We start from the raw sequence: 21,119 nt of genomic DNA, 5'->3' as shown, positions 1-21,119 counted from the left end.
CCATCAACCCACCATCTACCTCCAATCTGTATGTGCAAAACAAATGAACAAACAAACAAAACCCACTAGCTGGAATTGGGAATTGGTGACTTAGTTGGAGACCACTAGAGTCTTCTCCCTCTTCCCTGTTAGCAGGAGAAGGAACAGTTTTCTATTGCTTTGTCACAAATCACCAAAAATTTAATGGCTTAAAACAGCAGGAGCTCATTAGCTCACAGTTCTGTAGGTCAGAAGCCCAGGCATAGTGTAGCCGGGTTCTCTGTTCAAGGGCTCACAGGCTGAAATCAAGGTGTCGGCAGGCTATAATCTCACCTGATGCTCTGTGTTCAACTCCAACCTTGCCTGGTTGTGGCGGAATTTGGTTCCTTGTAGCTGTAGGACTGAGGTCCCTGTTTCTTTGCTCTCAGCTGGGGGTTGCTCTTATAGGCCATCCATACTCCTCACCATGTGTTCCTCTCTACTTTCAAAGGCAGAACCAGAGCTCCCATATCCAATCCTTCTCCCACTTCAAGTTTCTTTCCAGGAAGAGCCTGATCCCTCTTAAACACTCCCCTTATTAGGTCAGGGGCACCCCCAATAGTTTCCCTTTCTTAAAGTCAACAGTGCCATATGACCTGACCTAACCATGGAAGTAAAACCCATCATGTTCACAATCTTGGGATAATGCAGAAGGTATACACCAGGGCTGGGATCTTGGGGCTGTCTTACTGCCCAAGACAGATACTCCCTCCAAAAAAAGCCAAGAGCTCCAAAGTCTCACTTGTGAAGAATAAGAGCAAATGCAAGAAAAGTTACTGGTGGACATTCTTCAGTTGACATGCTGGTCTGCCCTTAAGTCCTATCCGAGAGACACCGCAGGATGGCCAGACCAGCAAAGTTGCACCCCATCATTTGCCTCACCAGGATGTGTGAGCTGCTCATGAACACTGCAGAATGTGGTCAGTTTTGAGTGGGTTTCCCACTGTGGCATTCAGGAAGCAGTTTGCTGTAGGTGTGCTGGAGGGCATAGGAGCTGAGGGCACAGTCAGAAAACAGGGGCGCCTGTGTGGCTTAGCTGGTTAAGTGTCTGACTTCAGCTCAGGTCATGATCTCACTGTTTGTGGGTTCAAGCCCCATGTTGGGCCTGGTTCTGACAGTTCAGAGCCTGGAGCCTGCTTCAGATTCTGTGTCTTCCTCCCTCTCTGCCCCTCCCCCACTTTCTCTTTCTCTCTCTCTCTCTCTCTCTCTCTTTCTCTCAAAAATAAATAAACATTAAAAAGAAAAAACATCAAGCCAATTGGATTTCCACATCAGGAGATTTTGTGGGAGGAGGCAGCACATCACCCCCCTGCCAGAGCACCCACCTGCCCCCATTCCGGAGCTGGCCCTTTGAAGTCTCCATACAGGGACCATCAATAGCCAGGAGAAAACTCCAGTGGCAACAGCTACATAAAAGCTTTTGCTCCTTTTCTCTAATTATACCTCCTCCTTCATCCCAACAGAGGCTAGAAGCAGAGGTGAAAGCAACAAAAATGCCAAGCACCCTCCTCCTCTCTACAAGGTCCTGGGTGCCTGGACAGCTCTCAGGGAAGGCAGTGAATGAGCCCTAAGGCTGATAATATATTATGTTTTCATCTAGACCAGACTGTGGTTTTTTGGATGCCTGACAATAACTGAGAAGCTGTGGGATCTATCATTAAGGGAAGGAAATGGAGGTTTGACAAAGCATGGTGAAAGGTTGTGTTTGGAAAAATAATAAAACCACTTCATGTGTGTTCCTCACCACATTTATACCATTTAATAAACCAGTTACACATATGAACACAGTAAGTTTTCAGCTTTTAGGAGTAGACACATGCAGTTCCAGCTACCTCGAAGAGTGGAAGAAATTCAGAGACTGGCCTTATGACCACAGCCCAGACATGGAGCCTCATGAATGTGTGCAAGAGTGTGTACATGTGTGCATGCATGAATGTGTGACAGAGTGTGTGTTCACATGTGAGTGTGTGTGAGGAGTGTGTGGTGAGCGAGTGTGAGGGAATGCACATGGGTGACTATGTGTGCTTGTATGTGTTCACAAATTAGTGTGTTTGCATGTGCGAGTGTGAGGAGTGTGTGTGGTGCATGAGTATGAAGGAATGCACATTAGTGAGCATGTGCATGTGTGAGAGTGTGTTCAAATGTTGTGTGCGTGCATGTGAGGTGTGTGGTGGGTAAGTGTGAGGGAGTGCACATGGGTGAGTGTGTTCAGGGGTGTGAGAGAGAGACCACCACGTGAGAGTGAACACGACTCTGTTTGGGACGATGAGACAAAGAGGATGGCTCAAGGCCAAGAGGAAAGAAATGGAATGAGATGAAGCCGTGTACTCTGAGCTCTGACAAAATAAAAACAAGAGGGTAAAAAAGGGAGTTGAGTAAAGTAAAAAGTTTACTGTAATTTGGATTCTCATTTAGGAACTGGGATCTTAATCTAGGCAGAAGACCAACATGATGAACTGTTATTGAGATTTCCAGAGTTGCTAACTTTATTCACTCCCAAGCCATTTGCCTCTCTGGTAGCTTAATAATTTTGCACAGCTGTTGTGTAACATAACTACTGGTGCACTACTGAGCTGATTTCTCCCAGCCGGTCCTGCTTCCAAAGAAACTAATGGGAAGAGACAGCACCAGAATCTTCGCCACAAGCTTGCCAGAGCTTGAAGATTGGGTCGCAGTGTGCTCGGTGCTGGAGGCAAAGCCCAGACATGCTGCCACCTTCATTCACTCATTCACTTCATTCGCTTCATTTCCCTGGGTCCTTCTCTTTCTTGCAAAGCACATCTTTCTCTTTGACTTCCAAAGAAATCTCTCCCTTTCTCATTGCCCTGGCTCTTTAAGGAAAAGAAAAAAAAGAAAGCAAAGCCAAAAAACTAAAGATATTCATTTAGGCACAGCTCACAGAAATAGTCATTCAACAGCTTTTGATTCTTTCTATAAAGAGCACGGCTTCTATTTCCATCATCTTTTGTCCCCCTGAAAGCATTTTACGGTTATTTCTTGTTCTCTGTTTTCCCAATTGGATGACTTAAACACCATTCCTGAGAGGCAGCTGTTTCCAGAATATTGCACAGTGTATTGAGTGCACGAGAATTGTGGCCGTCGGCAGCACCGACCTTTACAGAGAATCAAAGGTGCTCTCGTTCCAGTTTGCTGACTTACAGAGAAAGCAATTTCTCCGGGTGTGTCCCTTCATCCAGGAACAGGAGCCATCACACTTTCACAGACAGAGGGGGAAGGGCTCTTCACCACCATTTGTGCCAATCCTCTCATTTTACACATGAGAAAACAGACCTAGAGAAGCTAGGTTACTTGTTAAGTAGTCCCCCGGTAGCAAGCTGCAATTAGCTCTTAGCAAGCCTGATTCCCAGCCAAAGGCTGTCTCCCCTAATCTCTGCAGCCTCCTAAGATGTTGGTCTTCTTAATATTGCAATACAACATGTTTGCCCTGTGAAATTTCCTTATTCTGAAACAAACTGATTCCTAGACTTTCCTTAGTGGATATATAATTAGAGCTATTATTTATTAGGCTCCAACTGGGTGTCAAGGACTGTGCTGTTTTGTTCACATTAATGCAGTGAGAGAGCTATCATTTTCCTCCAAGCTATGAGATTTAGGAGATTGGTGAATGGCATAGGAAAAAGATGGGAACATCGATAAAACAAAGCTGCAGCACCGAATATCTTCCCCCTTGATATAACCATGGAAACTAGCCTGGTCAATATTTGCAGTTCACAAAAGAAATCAAGGGCTTAAATAAATATTCTCAGCTACTGAGTTAGGGGGCTGGCCAATGAATTTGGTGTAGGTATGTAAACGTGTGTGCTGGTTGTGTGTGTGTGTTATAGGAAGTGAAGTTAGAACGAAGCTGGGGGGTCTGACAGGTGATGGGAATGAAAAACAGCTTTCCAGGAGGAAGTTGGAAAAGCATAGGCACAGAGAGAATGAACGGGCCTGCGTCCAGTCACCTCATCTGCCCAGATGATCATAAGGAAGACATAAGGAAGATGATCACAAACTACATAGTCTGTAAAAGCATTGTCCTGCTCACCATAATATATAAAGACCAGTTCTAGCCTACCTGCCTGCTATTGTTACCTTTCTCTCTGTTACTTTGGCAAAATAGCTCATGGTCACCCCTGTGAAAACCCTAATGCCAATCTTCTTTCAGGAATTGAGGTGGTTTTTCTATAATTATGTGGGTATGATGAGTCTTGAGGAAATTGCTACTTCATAATCTTGCCCCAGATTTGACCTTGCCCTCAAGGTGAGGAGGAATAAGCATCCAGAGAGATCCAGTCTACCGCCAGAGGAGGCCAAGGAGGGAGGGCGGTGCAGAGAGAGCCCTGCTCAATTAAGTGCACACCACCATTTGGTATTTAAAGAAAACAAAACAAAATACCAAAGACTGGGGAACATCGACAGGGCCAAATGACATCAAACTGCAACAGAGAGACCCCCCTCCAGGAGGTGTTTAAGTGAGTCTGAGAAATCAAGGTATTCTAATTAAACACGTAGTTTGAAAGAAGTGTTAAAGTACTTGGCAGAGAATTACTGAGGTAGGAAATTAATAAAGTTCACTCCTAGTGTTAAATGAGCTTTCTGAATTCTAAAATCCAAAAAATGTCTTTGGTTGTGTTCTAAATTTAGTGGAATTAGGGGCACCTGGGTGTCTCAGTGGGTTGAGCATCTGACTTTCACTCAGGTCATGATCTCACCTCCTTGGGTTCAAGCCCTGCATTGGGCTCTGTGCTGGCAGCTCAAAGTCTGGAGCCTGTTTTGGATTCTTTGCCTCCCTCTCTCTCTGCCCCTCCCCTACTCATGCTCTCTCTCTCTCTCTCTCTCTCTCTCTCAAAAATAAATAAACATTAAATTTTTTTTTAATTTAGTGGAATTATATTCAAGAGTAAAGAGGGGCGCCTGGGTGGCTCAGTCGGTTAAGCATCCGACTTCAGCTCAGGTCACGATCTCACGGTCCGTGAGTTCGAGCCCCGCGTCAGGCTCTGGGCTGATGGCTCGGAGCCTGGAGCCTGCTTCCGATTCTGTGTCTCCCTCTCTCTCTGCCCCTTCCCCGTTCATGCTCTGTCTCTCTCTGTCCCAAAATAAATAAACGTTAAAAAAAAAAAATTAAAAAAAAAAAAAGAGTAAAGAGAGACAAGGCCTCTCCCTGCAGAGGTCAGTATGGCCGCTGAGTGACAGTCAGGAGCAGGCGACTGTGGAGTCAGATGCTGCTTTTATTTAAAATTTTGATATTTTGTTTATCTTGGGTTTTTTTTTATTAATTTTTTTTTTATTTTTAATGTTTATTTTTGAGAGAGAGACAGAGCATGAACAGAGAGAGAGAGGGAGACACAGAATCAGAAGCAGGCTCCAGGCTCTAAACTGTCTGCACAGAGACCAACACAAGGCTCGAACCCACAAACCGTGAGATCATGACCTGAACTGAAGTCGGATGCTTAACTGACTGAGCCACACAGATGCCCTGATTAATTTTTATTTTTAAGCATATATCAGTGTAGTATTTACCTTGAATGCTGAGCTATTTTATATCCCCCAAATTTAGCACTCTATTTGAGTGCCTCAGTCTTCCCTCTAGTCTGGTAAAGAGCCTAATATGTACTCATGCAGGGAAAATCACCATCTATTATGGGCTGAATTATGCCCACATAGAAATGTTCAAGTCCAAACCTCTAGTACCCTGGAACGTGAACTTATTTGGAAATAACATTGTTACAGATGTAGTTAAGAGGCTATCATACTGGAGTAGAGTGACCCCCTAATCCAGTATGACTGGTGTCCTTATAAAAAGGGAACATTTGGACACACACACACACACACACACACACACACAGAATGTCATGTGAACATGAAGGCAGAGGTAGGGTGGCTCATCTCTACCAAAGATTGCCAGAAAAGCACCAGAAGCTAGGAGAGAGGCATGGAACAGATTCTCCCCTATAGTCCTAAGAAGGAACTAACTCAGTTAACACCTCGATTCTAGACTTCTGGTCTCCAGAACTTCAAGATGGTAAATTTCTGCTGTTTAAGCCACCCAGGTTGTGGCAGCTGTAGCAAACTAATACACCATCCTTGGTCTCAAGGAGAGAGAGCACCCCCATACCAGCTGTCATAAGTGTCCTGTTTTAACCCTGTAACCAGGGAAGACCAGATCAGCTCTCAACCCAGAGATGCAAATATCTAGCCAACTCCAGAGGCTAAGAGGGATACAAGGTAAGAGTTGGTTCGTTGTAGGGAGGATGCAGTAGAGTTGTAGTTAGGGCTGTGATAACTGTCAGACATGGCAACCCCAGAAAATGCCAGAGCCAGGAATGTCAGAGGAAGGAAACTCTGAGGGTGTGTCTGTGGTCAAAGAAAGGGGAGCCATGGGAGAGGGGAAGCGCATTTAGTATTGCCATTAGACGACAACTACCTTATCCCCACAAAGCCTTTATCCATCTGGGAAGCACACCTTTGAGCCCAGCATCTGACCTTGTGCCTTCTCAAAGCTCCAACTGTGTGCTCAGCTCAGTGCCAGTTGTTGTGTCAGAAAGTCTGTTAGAATGAAGGGGTCATCTCAAAACCTAAAGAGAAGGAGAGATATGAACGGTGGGACTCCCTTGACCTTGTCTTAAGGGTGCTTCTCATGAAGAATTTGTAATTGACTTGTGAAAAGAAAGAAACAGGAAGGCAGGGAGGAAAGAAGGAAATGGGAGGAGAAGTGGACAAAAAGAAGAGAATCGAGGATGAAGGGCAGTCTTTTACCCGTAGCATCCCATATTGCACTTAGTCTATAGAGAAGCCGATTCTCATCCACGGTTTAGACCCTTCCCCACACTCTTACTTGCATGAACCTGAGGGAGAGACTGGTCTTGTTTGTGAAAGCCTGATATTCATGGGTCAGGACAGCTATGCTAAAGGCTAGTTCCCTTGCAAGTGTGGCTTTTCTCCTCTCTTGCATTTTCTGGATTTCAACTGCCGGTATGATAGGAGGGAAAGGATCGCTCTCTCCTTGGGACAGGAGGCCTGAACATCTCCTGTCCGGTGTCAAGGGGAGCCTGGCTGGTCCAAACCATTGGCCTCACATAAACTAAAGGACTTCTATTTTAAAGATTTCCGAAAAGTTGATCTAACACAGTGTTTCTTAAATTGAGGCCCATGGATCGGATCACTAACATCAGAATCTCCTGGGATAGGTATTAAAAATATATTTTTCTGTCCAGCCTGCCCCAGATAGGAGCTTAAACAAGCTCCAAGATGTTTTTTATGCATCCTAAAGTCTGGGGTCTAGACTATTGTGTGGTTCATAGTAACATGGCTAGTGGTTTTCTTGTCATGAGTATGAGAACTTAGTAAGTCCACTTTGTTTCTCAGGGAGCTTCTGTTCCTCAGAGCCTGCTTTTGGATGACTAACTCAAATGGCTTCTTTTCTGACTGCCTCAAAGTCTCCCCTAACCCAGGGTCCTGATCCAATCCTTGCAGATATTCTAGAAGAGATCCTAGCACCCATGGGATTACTTGGGTGGAATAATTACCAAGAGCTCTTTAGAGTTAAAAGGCTTCACACATGAAGATAAGGACTTATTAGATGCTCAGTACCTAAGATGTTAAATGTAGTCAAATAACACTGCTTTCTAATCCAAAAAAAAAAAAAGTCATTATCTTGGACGATCTCAACCAAGAGGGAACCACAAGATTGGTGAACATTAAACATGCAGAAGTGTAAAGGGTAGATGTCCTAGTTTGCGGCTACATGACTTGGTTTCTCTTTCCTCCCCAGGGGACATATGGCAATGTCTGAAGACATTTTGGGTTGTGACAATGGCATGTACTACTGAATAGAGGACAGAGATGTTGCTTGTGATCCTATAGTAGCCAGGACAGCCTACACCTCTTCCCGCCAACAAGTAACTATGCATCTCAAAATGTCAAGTGCCAAGAAACCCCAGTTTCTCAGTTTTTAAAAGGGATCAGCCAGATATTCTAAAATTATAGGAGAACTGAGTGATATTAATGTTAAGAAATAAAAATTGAGGCACTCTGGAAAGCAAGAAACAGAAGCTATAAGACATCGTATTGGAGGAACAAGAACTGGGGATCCTTTGAGTACACTGACACCTGGAAAGAAAAGAAACTCATAGTGTGACAGATATTGTTGGTTTTCCTCCAAAATTCATTCATCCTTTATTCCAAAGTCATGCAGTTGCAGCCTGGCATATGGTTGCCCAACTAAAGACTACACACTTGGCTGTCAGATATGACCATGTGACCAGGTGAGCTGAAGTGATGTGTGCAACTTCCACCTTAAAAGGAAATTGTTGCCCTCAAATTTCTTTTCTTTTTTTAGAGAGCTGGAACATGGACACGGCCATATCTGAGCCTCCACCGTGCAGATAAGGATTATAGCAGGGGTCAGCAAATGTTTTCCTTAAAGGTCCAGATAGTAATTTTTTTTTTTTTACCTCTATGGCCCATTTAGTCTTTATTGCAACTATTCAACTCTACCCATGAAAGCAGCTACAGACGGTATGTTAACAAATGGGCATGGATGGGTTCCAATAAAACTTACTTACAAAGACAACCTAAGGGCCATAAATTGCAGATCCCTACCCTAGGAAATAACAGAAGACTGAGATAAGAGGTGCATGGGTTCCCCAGTGGACTTCATGGAGTAGGGGACCCTACCAAATCAAAGCATTATTAGGGATGGATTATCATGAGAAAGAGATGAATATCTCTATTCTTTAAGTCTTTGTAGCTTCGGAAGTCTTTGTTGAAGTCACTTAAACATTACCTTCACAGACTATAATATTCAGACAGAATCAGGCACCTTACATATTTTTCATTTAATCTTTTAAAAAACATGTTGAGTTAAATCTTATTATGTTTTATAAGTAGCAACACTGAGGCTCAGAGACACTTCTAGTGCCTCACCCACAAAGGTAGGAAATGGCAGCGTTAGGAGTGGTGATTTGGATTCAGGCCTATCTTATTACTAGACTCTAGGGTCTTCCCACAACACCATCCTGCCTCTAACAAGCAGCTAGTGTAAAAATCACATGCAAGAAAAGGTGTGTGGGTTCTCTTATCAGCTCCAGGCCTCCTGGTTTGTACTTTAAAAATCCCGCCCAATGCCCACTTTTTCCAAAAAGGCTAAACCCCTTGCCCTCAATTCTTGCAGGACAAATTGTAAACTTTGATGAATATTTCACTTTCCAACTCATGTTATCTTTGCATTGATATGGCAAATCTCCCTAAATGGATGGTAAACTCTTCTATGGCAGAGCCTGCTTGGTATCTCAGCAACCCCTCAATCCCGAGGACCTCGGCTCACACACAGTGAATGCCGCTCCCCCCGGCTGCAGGCTGTGCACGGGCCATGGCTCTGGGATTCTAACAAGACCTGGCAGGAGAAGAGACACAATGGGGGTGGGGGATTTAATCTGTTCACATCTCCGTGTTCTCGCTACTGCTGGACATCTACCTCGTGGGCAGAATCCTCCTGTGACCAACCCAAAGCATTCACATACTATAAGAATCAGATTGGATTGAATTGTTTATAGCATCACATGCTTCTTGAAAGCAAAACCTGGGGGGATCCAAGCACCCTCTTCTCACTGTGGCCAGCAGAGGTCTGCTTTCTTTTGCTTTGTGGCAGGTTTGCATGTCACTCTCATGTATGCCCAACATAGAACTTTTCGTTCATAGCTGGATTTTCTGTTGGTCTGGTTGAATTCTTTCTCAGATTCTCAAACGACATGTTGTTGTGAGCTAAATGGTGCCCAACAGGAATTGAATGCTGTGAGGAGACCACGCAGAACTATTCTCCAAGTGACGTCACCTATTCTCGGGTGAGAGTTCTGCCACCAGTACCATCCATCTCACTGCAGTGCTTTCCAGTGACCGGGAAGAACCTCCAGGTCTGTGTCTTTCTTCGACCTCAAAACCTATCATGTTAGCCTCCTGCAAGTAAAGACCCACTAGAAGCTAGCTTCTTAAGTCACTGTTAGCTTTCTCATCACCAGCACTGCTAAACTAAAATTACTCATCAGTGGGAGATAATTCAAAAACTTCAGAGAAACTCCCGGGGTTAGGACTTCTGCTCTTCCTTCTGAGACTGAGGACCCTGCAGGGTAGGATCTGAGTCCTATTAATCTTTAAACCCTTAATGACTAGCCTGACATTTACTAGGTGATCAAGAAATGTTTGTAATCTACAATGATATTCATCATCCTCTGCACCAAAGAAAGACAGCTGTCCCTAGTGGGAGCCCACTGCAGGCGCTAGCCCCTGGGGACAGCAACTTTGGAAGTCAGACACTGTCATCCCATCCACCTCCCCCACCTGCCTGTTTCCCTTTATTATTGTAAGAACACACACTTCATGTGTTATGACTGGGATGCTGAGGGGTAGTCAAACGCCTCCTAATTAATTAAGGTGGATTAAATAACCTAAATAGAATATTCTGAGCATTCTGTTGTTTTAGCTTTATATTTTAATTTTTTTTTTTTTTTTTTTTTTTTCAACGTTTATTTATTTTCGGGACAGAGAGAGACAGAGCATGAACGGGGGAGGGGCAGAGAGAGAGGGAGACACAGAATCAGAAACAGGCTCCAGGCTCTGAGCCATCAGCCCAGAGCCTGACGCGGGGCTCGAACTCCCGGACCGCGAGATCGTGACCTGGCTGAAGTCGGACGCTTAACCGACTGCGCCACCCAGGCGCCCCTAGCTTTATATTTAAATATTCAATGAGTACCTGCTCTTCTGCGTGCCATGAATCATGGCGTGAATAAGTGATTTAAGGTGACTACTAGATTATGCCCAGGAGGGCCTGTCAATATGGCTTGCTATCAACTGCCACTTTATATCAAGGCTAATGGAATGAAATGTAATATGAAATTCTGGTTTGGAGAAAAATAAAATAGTGGTTGTCCATTGATTAAATTTACCTGAAAGTCTGACATAGCCATCGACCAAATGTTATATTTCTGAATGAGTCATCCGCTTTTAAGAAGCTGCCAGTAAAATGCTGCTTGCATTTTAGACTGATCACTGAAAGCATTTGTGCCTTAGATTAACTCCTGGGCTCCTAGTTTGGACTGAGTGCTCAAACTCCAAACTTTCCCAGGCAGGACTGTGGTCCTTGAGTGATCCTGTCTGTCTCCTGCTGAAGATCCAAACCTGGTGGGCATAGACAGCAAACCAGAAAGAGCCGTGGGGTAAACAGGTCCAAAGCTCACATTTTATAGATGAAGACACCTTTCTGCTACACCATCTTCATTCATTTCCTCTTGATGCTATAACACATAACCACAAACTTAGTGACTTAAAACAACACAGTGATAATAATAAGATAATGATCTTACAGCTCTGGAGGTCAGAAGTCTATGATATGTACATAGCGCTGGGTTCCTTTTGCAAGTTCCAGGGAAGAATTCCTTTCCTTTCCCTTCCCAGCTTCCAGAGGCTTCTGGCTGTTGTCTGCCTCCTTCATCCTTAAAGCCAAGAGCATAACATTTCTCTCCCCCTGACCTCCTGCCTTGCTCTTGTAAAGGCCTGTGCATTTATATGGGGTTCAGACAGATAATCCAGGACCATCTCTCCATCTCAGTACCCTTAATTTAGTCACATCTTCAAAATCCCTTTTGCCATATAGGCAACATATTCCCAGGTCCCAGGGATTCAATCATAGACATCTGGGCCGTTGATATTATTCAGCCTACTATGGTGTTGCCAAAAAAAGGAAATGTTGCAAACAAGACACTGAAAATATTTCACTTTCATGGAAAATATTTCTGTCCGTTGACATAATGTTGTCTACCTTCGGTGAGTGTGGCGATGAGAACCTAAAGCATCAGCACAAGGATCATGCAGGCTCCATCCGGCCTGGCTCTGCTGTTCACAAGCTCTGTAAACTTCAACCAAACAATTCATGAATTGTCCATGTGGCTTAAGCATCAGCACCTTAAAGGAAGTGGCCGGAAATGAGAAAGGAGAGATAGCATGAGTGAACCTGAAATACCATGTTAAAGAATCACAGGCAAAAATGTGAGTTCCATGAAAGCAGAGCTCTCATTGCCATTTATCCCTGGACCGTCAGTACCTAAAATAGTATGACACGATGAATATTTCATGAATGAAAGAATGAGTGTTGTTTCATGAACCTGTACTATGAAGGCTTTTATGAAAATCATTTATGTGTCTCTGTCTTTCCAACTAGATTATAAACTACTTGAGCAAGAGGGCCAAATCTATTTTATATGCTCACAATACCTAATACCTAATAGGTGCATGCTTAGATACATCTAACAGGTAAAAACCTACTAGATGCATGCTCACATGCACTTAATAGTCAAACTACTAAAAAAGTTTTAATTTAATGTTCTCAGTTTTCACAGATAAATGTAAATTTGAAAGAAATCATCTATTTAGTAGCATATTTATAAACTTTCTCACACTGGTCTCTTTAGGAAATCTTTTTGGCAATACATCCACTGGTTTTAATATAAAATGAAACAGGCTCAAGAGGAATCTTTTTTGTTGTTGTTGTTTATTTATTTATTTTGAGAGAGAGAGAGAACATGAGCAGGGGAGGAGCAGGAGAGAGAGGAAGCAGGAGAGAGGAGCAGGAGAGAGAGGAAGACAGAGAATCCCAAGCAGGCTCTGTGCTATCAGCATGGCGCCTAACGCTGTGACTCAATCCCATAAACAGTGAGATCATGACCTGAGCCGAAATCAAGAGTCAGACGCTTAACTGACTGAGCAACCCAGGCGCCCCCAAGAGAAATCTTAAAAACACCATCTACTAGAGCAGATGTCCGGGCGTCGCCCAGAGCACTTGTGTCTACCCCTGCATCTGCCAATCCTACAGCTCCTTCTACTATGTGATAAAGGCTTTCTCTGGCCACCAGCTCGCAGCTCAGCCAATGGCTGATGGGAATTAGGATACATATCTAAGCCCTCATCTCTAGGATGAGAGAACCCCAAGGCCCATTCTACATAGTCTTCCAGCATTCCACAGTAGGATGGAGCCCTGGCTGCCCATAGTGGTAACATGGCCAAAAACATGTTTGTTGGCTTCCTTCCCTTCTCTTTCTCACTTTCCCACTCCCCTACCAGTGCTTTCTGAAATCACCTCCTAAGTAAAACTACCTGCATCAAATCTTTGTCTTGGGGTCTGCTTCTGAGGCCACAAATCAAGGCATGCCTACAGCCACCAGAAGCTGGAAGAGGCAAGGCTCCCCTAGAGCCTCTGGAGGGAACACAGCCCTCCTGTCACCTTGATTTAAGCTCAGTGAAGCAGATGTTGAACTTCTAGCCTCCAGAACTGTGAGAGAATATATTTCTGTTGTTTAAAGCCACCAAATTGTGGTAATTTGTTACAGCAGCCCCAGGAAACTAATATACTTTTACACTGAATAAGTCATTCTTTTAGCAAAACTGAAGCATCTTGAGAAGTGCTTACTTCTTTTAGACCTCTAGGATTTAATTTTCTCTGTTTTGAAATGGAAAATGACACATTCTGAAGCAGTCATTTGAAGCAGATAACACCACTCCCCTGTATAAAGTTCTCCAGTGGTTTTCATCCATCTTAGAATAAAATCTGATCTCCATACTGAGCTGCAAAGTGCCGCGTGGCTCTCTGCATGACCCCTCTGTCCAGCTACATGGACTTTCTTTCAGATCCTTGAGCGAGCCTCTGAGCTGCTAGAACCCTCTTCTCCCTGACGACTGCCTGGCTAACCCCTCTCCTGCATTCTGATCTCAGGATCTCCGCTTCCACACCAGCCCACAGAGAAGTCTTCCTGGTTCCCCATCTGAAGTCGCTATCAGATCACCCTGCATAGTGCCGGTTGGTGTGCTGGGTTTCTCCTGATTACTATTCATTCACTGTTTTCCCCTCTTAGATGGTAAGTTCCAATGCAGGAATCTTGTCTATATTCACTGTGCTATCCCCAGTGTTAGAATAAGCTCTGGCGTAGAGTCAGAGTTCAATAAATATTTGTGAGTGGGTGAATAGAAGAATAAATAAATTGTGGTGAAGATGCGATTTAGTGGCTTTAATTATTTCCTCTTTAATACAGGTTGCAAACCCAGATCCCTGCAGTACCAGAGGCTCAGTAAGAGAATGCATAGCTGGTGGACAAGGCACAGACCCTGACAATTCTGCCATGAGGAATTTGGTTCCTGTGTGTGGCCAGCACTTCTAATGTTTTATTTATTATTATTATTAGTTTAATGTTTATTTATTTACCAGAGAGTGTAAGCAGGGGAGAGACAGAGAGTGGGGGGGGGGGAAGAGGACCCAAAGAGGGCTCCACACTGACAGCACAGAGCCCGATATGGGGCTCGAACTGACCAACCGTGAGATCATGACCTGAGCCGAAGTCGGATGCTCAACTGACTGAGCCACCCAGGTGCCCCTGATTTTTTTTTTTTAAAGAGACATACCACAGGGGTGCCTGGGTGGCTTAGTCAATTGAATGTCCAACTTAGGCTCAGGTCATGATCTTACAGTTCATGAGTTTGATCCCTGGGTTGGGCTCTGTGCTGATGGCTCAGAGCCTGGAGCCTGCTTCAGATTCTTGGTCTCCCTCTCTCTGCTCCTCCCCAACTCATGCTCTGTCTTTCAAAAATAAGTAAATGTTAAAAGAGAGAGACAGAGAGAGAGAGACATCCCAAATCCAGGTTTTCAAACAAAGCCACCAGTTTGTAAATATTGCCTCAAATTGTTTAAAGTACTGTTTGAGCCAACAGAATATGTCTGCCAGAAACATTCAGCCCAAGACTCTCATTTTGCTGCCTCCTCTTCAGCCTCCCTTAGTTTCCAGGGCAGTAGGTGATGGATTACAGAAGTACTTGAACTGCTAGTTTATCAGAACTTAAAAAAGGAAGAGGAGAAGTGCCATTTCAGAAACACACACACATGTAGAAGCACATAGTCTGATGAGAAGATCCTGTTGGCCTTATCCAAAAAAAAAAAAAAAAAAAAAAAGAAAGAAAGAAAGAAAAGAAAAAGAAAGAAGAAAAGAAAAGAAAAAGAAAGAGAGGAACAAAATTGAGAACCATCACATCTTGGAGCAGGTTAGGCCTACTATCAGACCCCAGCATCCAGAAAACACAACCCTCTTCTTGTGCTATTGCTAAATTAAGCAGAGCTCAAGGACAGTTATGGATCCTAGAACTTGACTTAAGTCTTCAACTTGCAATTACAGTGGTTCCCCCCTCATCCACAGGGGATACGTTCCAAGACCCCCAGTGGTTACCTGAAACTGCAGATAGTATTGAAACGAGCCTATGTATACTGTTTTTCCTTGTACATTCATACCCATGATAAAGTTTCAGTTATGAATTAGACACAGTAACAGATTAACAACAATAACTAAGACTAATTAAAACAATGTTATGCTAAGTGAAATAAGTCAGAAAGAGAAAGACAAATACCATATGATTTCACTTATTTGGAGAATCTAAAAAAAAAAAAACAAATGAACAAATGAAAAAAACAGAAACAGACCCATAAATACAGAGAACAAACTGATGGTTGACAGAGGGGAGGGGTGGGAAGATGGGCAAAATGGGTGAAGGGGAGTAGGAGACACAGGATTCCAGTTATGGAATGAATAAGTCACGGGGATGAAAGCCAAAGCATAAGGAATATAGTCAATGACATTGTAATAAGCATTGTATGGTGACAGATGGTGGCTTCACTTGCAGTGAGCACAGCATAATTTATAGTCCTGTAGAATCACTGTATTGTACACCTGAAACTAATGTAACATTACATGTCAAATATATTTCAATTAAAAAATAAAACTATAACAAAAGTTATGAGAACATGGTCTCTCTCAAAATATCTTACTGTACCGGGGTGCCTGGGTGGCTCAGTCGGTTGAGCATCCGACTTTAGCTCAGGTCATGATCTCACAGTTCGTGGGTTTGAGCCCCGCATCGGACTCTGTGCTGACAGCTCAGAGCCTGGAGCCTACTTTGGATTCTGTCTCCTTCTCTCTCTGCCCCTCCCCCACTCATGCTCTGTCTCTGTCTCTAAAAAATGAATAAACCTTAAAAAAATTAAAAAAAATATTTTACTGTACCATACTCACCCTTCTTGTAATGATGTGAGATGATAAAATGCTTACATAATGTGGTGAAGTGAGGCGAATGGCATGGACATTGTGACATAGTCTTAGGCTATGACTATTGGCCTTCTAATGATTCTGCTTCCAAGCCACGAGTGACCATGTGTAACTAAAACTGTGAATCAGGGGGAACTACTGTATCAAGTAAGAAATACTGCTTGGAACTTGTTGCAGTACATGGTCTTCATTATTAATGTGCACATGCTTGTTTACTGGCCATGGATATATTTCATTCAAATGTGTGTTCTTCACTTCCTGGGATTTCTGATGACAAAGTGTTACTGATGCACCCTTCTAGGTGTGTAGAGTACTCTCAGATTTTCAGGCCAAGTATGTGGTTGCTACTCTTTCATCTGTAGACTTAAGGGGATGGAAATTTAGATCTGATAAACCCCCTGAAATCTCACATGTCAGTATGGAATGGGGAAAAGCCCCAGGCTGGAGACTCAGCTTTTCCAGGAACTATCAGGTGACCATGGAAAAGTCAGTGACTCTTCCTTGGCCTCAGTTTCCAAAGCTATAGAACAAGGAAACTGATTGTGAAATGGCTTGCAGATCCCTCCCTAATGTGACAGTCTCTGATTCTATGACTGCCTCATCACTGCCAGTGTCACTTGTGGGCTTCTGTGATGCCTACCAACACCTGCAAAAGTGGAAGCAGTGGAGAATGAGTGCAAAGATCTAAGGAAGAAGAGAATAGGATCAGCTTCCTCCACATCCTCGCTTAACCAGATCAGGCTTTGGGAGAGAAATTTCTGTAGTAAACCCTTGTCAGGTGCACCCACCTATTTGTACCGCGACCTCAGAGCCACAGCTGTCACCTTGAAGGAAAAGAAAATTGTTCTGAACGATTCTGGGAAGGGTGCTGGGGAGGATTATTTGTGATCACAGACAAACTCAGAAATATATTTGCTTCTTAATCCTTTGAATAAATGATTCATAGAATGCGTGCATTTTAAGGAATTGAATGCTTTTTGTTGTTTTCCCGGAACTCTCCATTTCTGAACAGTCTCTAGAGGCTAGTAATAAATATACACAGCCATAGAGTGAAGTGATCATGAGAATGCCCTGATGTGTCTGTTACATTTGCTTTAAAAAAATTCATTAATAAATAAACATATTCCATAAATATGCCAGATAAAACAAAGGTAATGAGATTCACTTTTAACAAGTCAATACTAAGAATAACAAATGATGACTTTTTCAGGGATTTTCCTGTAAGTTTCCTGAAAGCCTCATAAATCTCTTCCATCACTTACTTTTATCCTATTCCTGATTAAAAATTTACCCTCCTAACAATTAAAAATCCACAGTCAATTATGCAGAGTTACAGAAAGACATCACAGCAAAGAATCATGGGAATGAGTCTTCAGATAGTTCAAGCTCTCTTAATGTCCCAAATGACACAAGGCTGCAACCCTAGGTCTCTCCTCAGGCCATGGTGTGGAGGGGGGATGGGCAACAGGGATGAAGTGTGATTTAGGAGAGTTAGAAATGTATTGTGCTGAAATGACTTCCCCACCAGTACTGTCCTCTGCGCCTGCAATACCCCCAGTGTGTGGTGCAAAGTAAGGACTCAAAGGAATGAATTACTTAAGTCAAAGTACAGGGTCACACTTGTTTTCTCAAACAAAGTATATGGAGTATAGGACAAGGATGGAGAAGGGGATCCCATTAGGCTTCCACAGCTTAATTAACATACCCTCTAAACTTATAGCAGCCATGAGAAAAGAGAACAGATTTAGAATCTTTCAGACCTGGTTGAATCTAAACTCCATACTTAGAAACCAACTGTGTGACCTTTCACAAGATATTTAATATCCCTGAGTCTGTATTATATTCTCTTCCACCAGGTGGCTACAATAATGGCTAAATCACATGATGTTTGAGAAGTATAATAAAACATCATATGTAAATTACTTAGCTCAGCACTGAACGTAGTAGATGTCCAACACATGTTTAGGTTTTCCTCTCGACTCGTCCTGGCACACTAACCTGTTGGCTTTTATTTTAATCCCGGTTCCTCTAGTAACCCAAGTAGGAAAAAAAATGTTTAACAACCTAATGAATTTTTTTTTCCTATTAATTTCATTGCATAGTGATTTACCAATTAAAGTTTGTGTTATTATTTGGTTTTGGAACTTGATGGTTAGAATCTAGAAGAAGGAACCATTCTAATATACAAAGAGTTTCTGTCTATACTGTGGTTTGGAGATGTGCATTCACCTTTTTAAAGACTGATCTTTGCTTTGGGAAAATCTTTAAATGGCCCTTTAACTGTGTGGATCTGAAGGAAGGTACACTATTATTGTTCCTGGTACTTCGAAATGACCATTGACCTGAATGCAGTGTTCAACACTGAGAGACACTTTGTTTGAAGAATCGAAACATTGCTAGAATCAACTGAGCCAAAGCCATTTAAGATTTCTTGCCTTTTTTGAGGGTTTTCAGGGAAGGGTACTGGGAATGTTTCTTAGCTCTGTGTAACTTTAGAGGGCATTGTACACACTGCTGCATGTAGTCTGGAGATTGCAAAAGAATCTAGATTGAAGAACTAGCAAAAGATAGAAAGGAATGGTGCTTCCCAACAAAACAGTCCTCTTAGCAGAACAGAATCCATGGAAAGAACTCTGCCTGGGCTTGACATAGTCCAACTTGGACCTGAGTATCAACTCTCCTAAATGATGTTATTAATTAATAATTAACTATTAACTCAGAATATACCGATATCAAACCTTTACACATCCTTGTGCATAGGAGTGGGATTTCTCTGAGGGAAGTGGATATTTCTCTGGTTAATTATTGAAGGAAGAAGAAGTAAATTCTGGGACAGGAACCAAGGACTTGGGAGTGGTGCTTAAACTTGAGCCACTGAGCAAAAGCCTTTTGCTCTCTCTGTGCCTCATAATAGCCTGGCATAAACTATCCTACCAGTAATTCTTGGAATAGGGTCTCTTCTGGAGTCACGGCAGAGCACGGGAGCAGGCCATGAAGAACCACTATGTCCAGAGCAACAGCCAGGATCAACTGAAACAGTCGTACAGTAGCTCTGAGAAAGATGCTGCCTGAGAACAGGAGAATTTATTTAAGAACACAAGCCAGACAGCACCAGGGGATGGCCTTGGCCTTGGGAAGGCTAAAGGTTCTTCATGCATAAACTGGAGGCTCAGTCAACATCCTTTGAGTAATAAAGGAAATCTAACCACATCATGTATTCATAGACTGCTTAGGCTTGGATATTTAGTCGACTCATGAATCACTTCCCTAACCATGCTCATTTCAACTGACTTGATTACAATAGTTTCCAAACTAATTCTAAAGAGCAGAACCTGAACAAAATGGAAACCTTCTGTACCTAATCACCCAAATCTGGCATCCCATGTCAGCCCACCCAGTGAGCAAGCCTAGAGTTTTTGTGCTTGCTTTTAAAAGACTTTTCCCCCTGCGTTCTGCCTTTTAACACAAAGAACAAGAAAGGAGAAAAAAATATGTGGAGCCCAGTCCAGTCACGATTTTTATTCACCAGATACAAATTATTTCTGCATTATAAATTCAAACCTGAATTATGCGTTAGAAGCAAAACTGGCCCTGTGTTTTATTCATAAGGGGAGTTGGTGAGATCCCCCAACCCTAGCTCAGTTGGAAAGAAGGACATTTCTGCGAGGCTGTTCATCTTTTGCCTAATCACATTTGCAGACACCACCTCAGCAAAATAAAGCAGAAGAGAAAATCACTTTGGAGGCATACCTAATGCACAAGATAAACACAAGCTACTGGAAAGCTGGGTAGGATCAGAAACAAGGACAGAAAAAAAGAAAGCACAGTACAGTTGGAACAGAGGGAGGGAACCACACACCAGTCAGCAGGGGAAATCACTGCATTTCTTTGAGGCAGGTGCACTGAACATGTTTGTGTATTAAATCATTACTGAGATTTCAAGAGCCTATGTAAGGCAATGCCACAGATTGATTCGCATGCTATTTATAATTCCTTAACAATGTTTGATGTTTTGCAGTCAGAAAAAAAGATCATGGGAATAGTTCACTGAAAAAAAAAAACACAAAACATATTTATTTAGTTTTCTGCTGAATGAAGTGGCACAACTACCATTTATACTTTTCTCCAACCCCATAAAAATGTCCCCATTTGTTATGCATGACACTGTATAAAAAACGGTAAGAAGACAATTCTTGCTTACCCCCCTGTGCAAGAGCAGAGGAAATGGGATGACAATCAGGCTCCCCACTAAACTTGTTCTGAGGTCCTATGCAAGACTCTGAGGGAGGAGACTATGGTAATGAACCTGTGAGCCTTCAGACTCACCCTTAGCAGCAGCCTCAAGACTGGAAACGAGATGCTCAAATTGCCCTTAAACCCTGTTTCTAATAAGCTTGGCCTGAGCTTCTTCACAAACTTTCTTGGAAATGGAAGTGAGAATGTAGAAGCCCTGCCTAGCACTCAGGAAGCTGGAGGCCTACCAGCTGACTCTGGCTCCAGCTCCCTTTGGAGCCCTGGCAGGAATTCCTGCCTTTAACAGGGGTGTGTCTGAGACAGGAGCCTCTGAAATTTCACAAAGCACTTCGTTCTCTACCACAGCTCTGCAAAGCTTGTTGGAGCTCTGCACTACAGGGTCATAGCTGCATTTTCCCATTGCTTCTGGAGAGAGTTGAAGAATCCCTATAGTGGCAAATAATCCCCAATCTTCAACCACCACCTTTGCTTGTGGACTCAGACGAGTGAGTTACTTCTTCTGGAACTCTTTTCTCACTCACAAAATGGAGGGATTGTTCTGGGCTCTCTGAGGTTCCTCCCAACTTTGAAACCCTACCCCTCTAAGTTTTAGTATGAAATAAATCATGTCCAGGGCTGCTAAGAAGATAAAAGAGGTGATGAATATAAGTATGCTTTATTACTTACTATCCGAGTGCCAGGCATTTCCATGGGATGCATAGTCCATGATACAAC

Source organism: Lynx rufus, unplaced genomic scaffold, assembly GCF_022079265.1.
Source record: "Lynx rufus isolate CCGP_SWC_20201006 ecotype Redwood Valley unplaced genomic scaffold, mLynRuf1.p SCAF_7, whole genome shotgun sequence".
NCBI lineage: Eukaryota > Metazoa > Chordata > Mammalia > Carnivora > Felidae > Lynx > Lynx rufus.
This window is presented reverse-complemented; position numbering follows the sequence as displayed.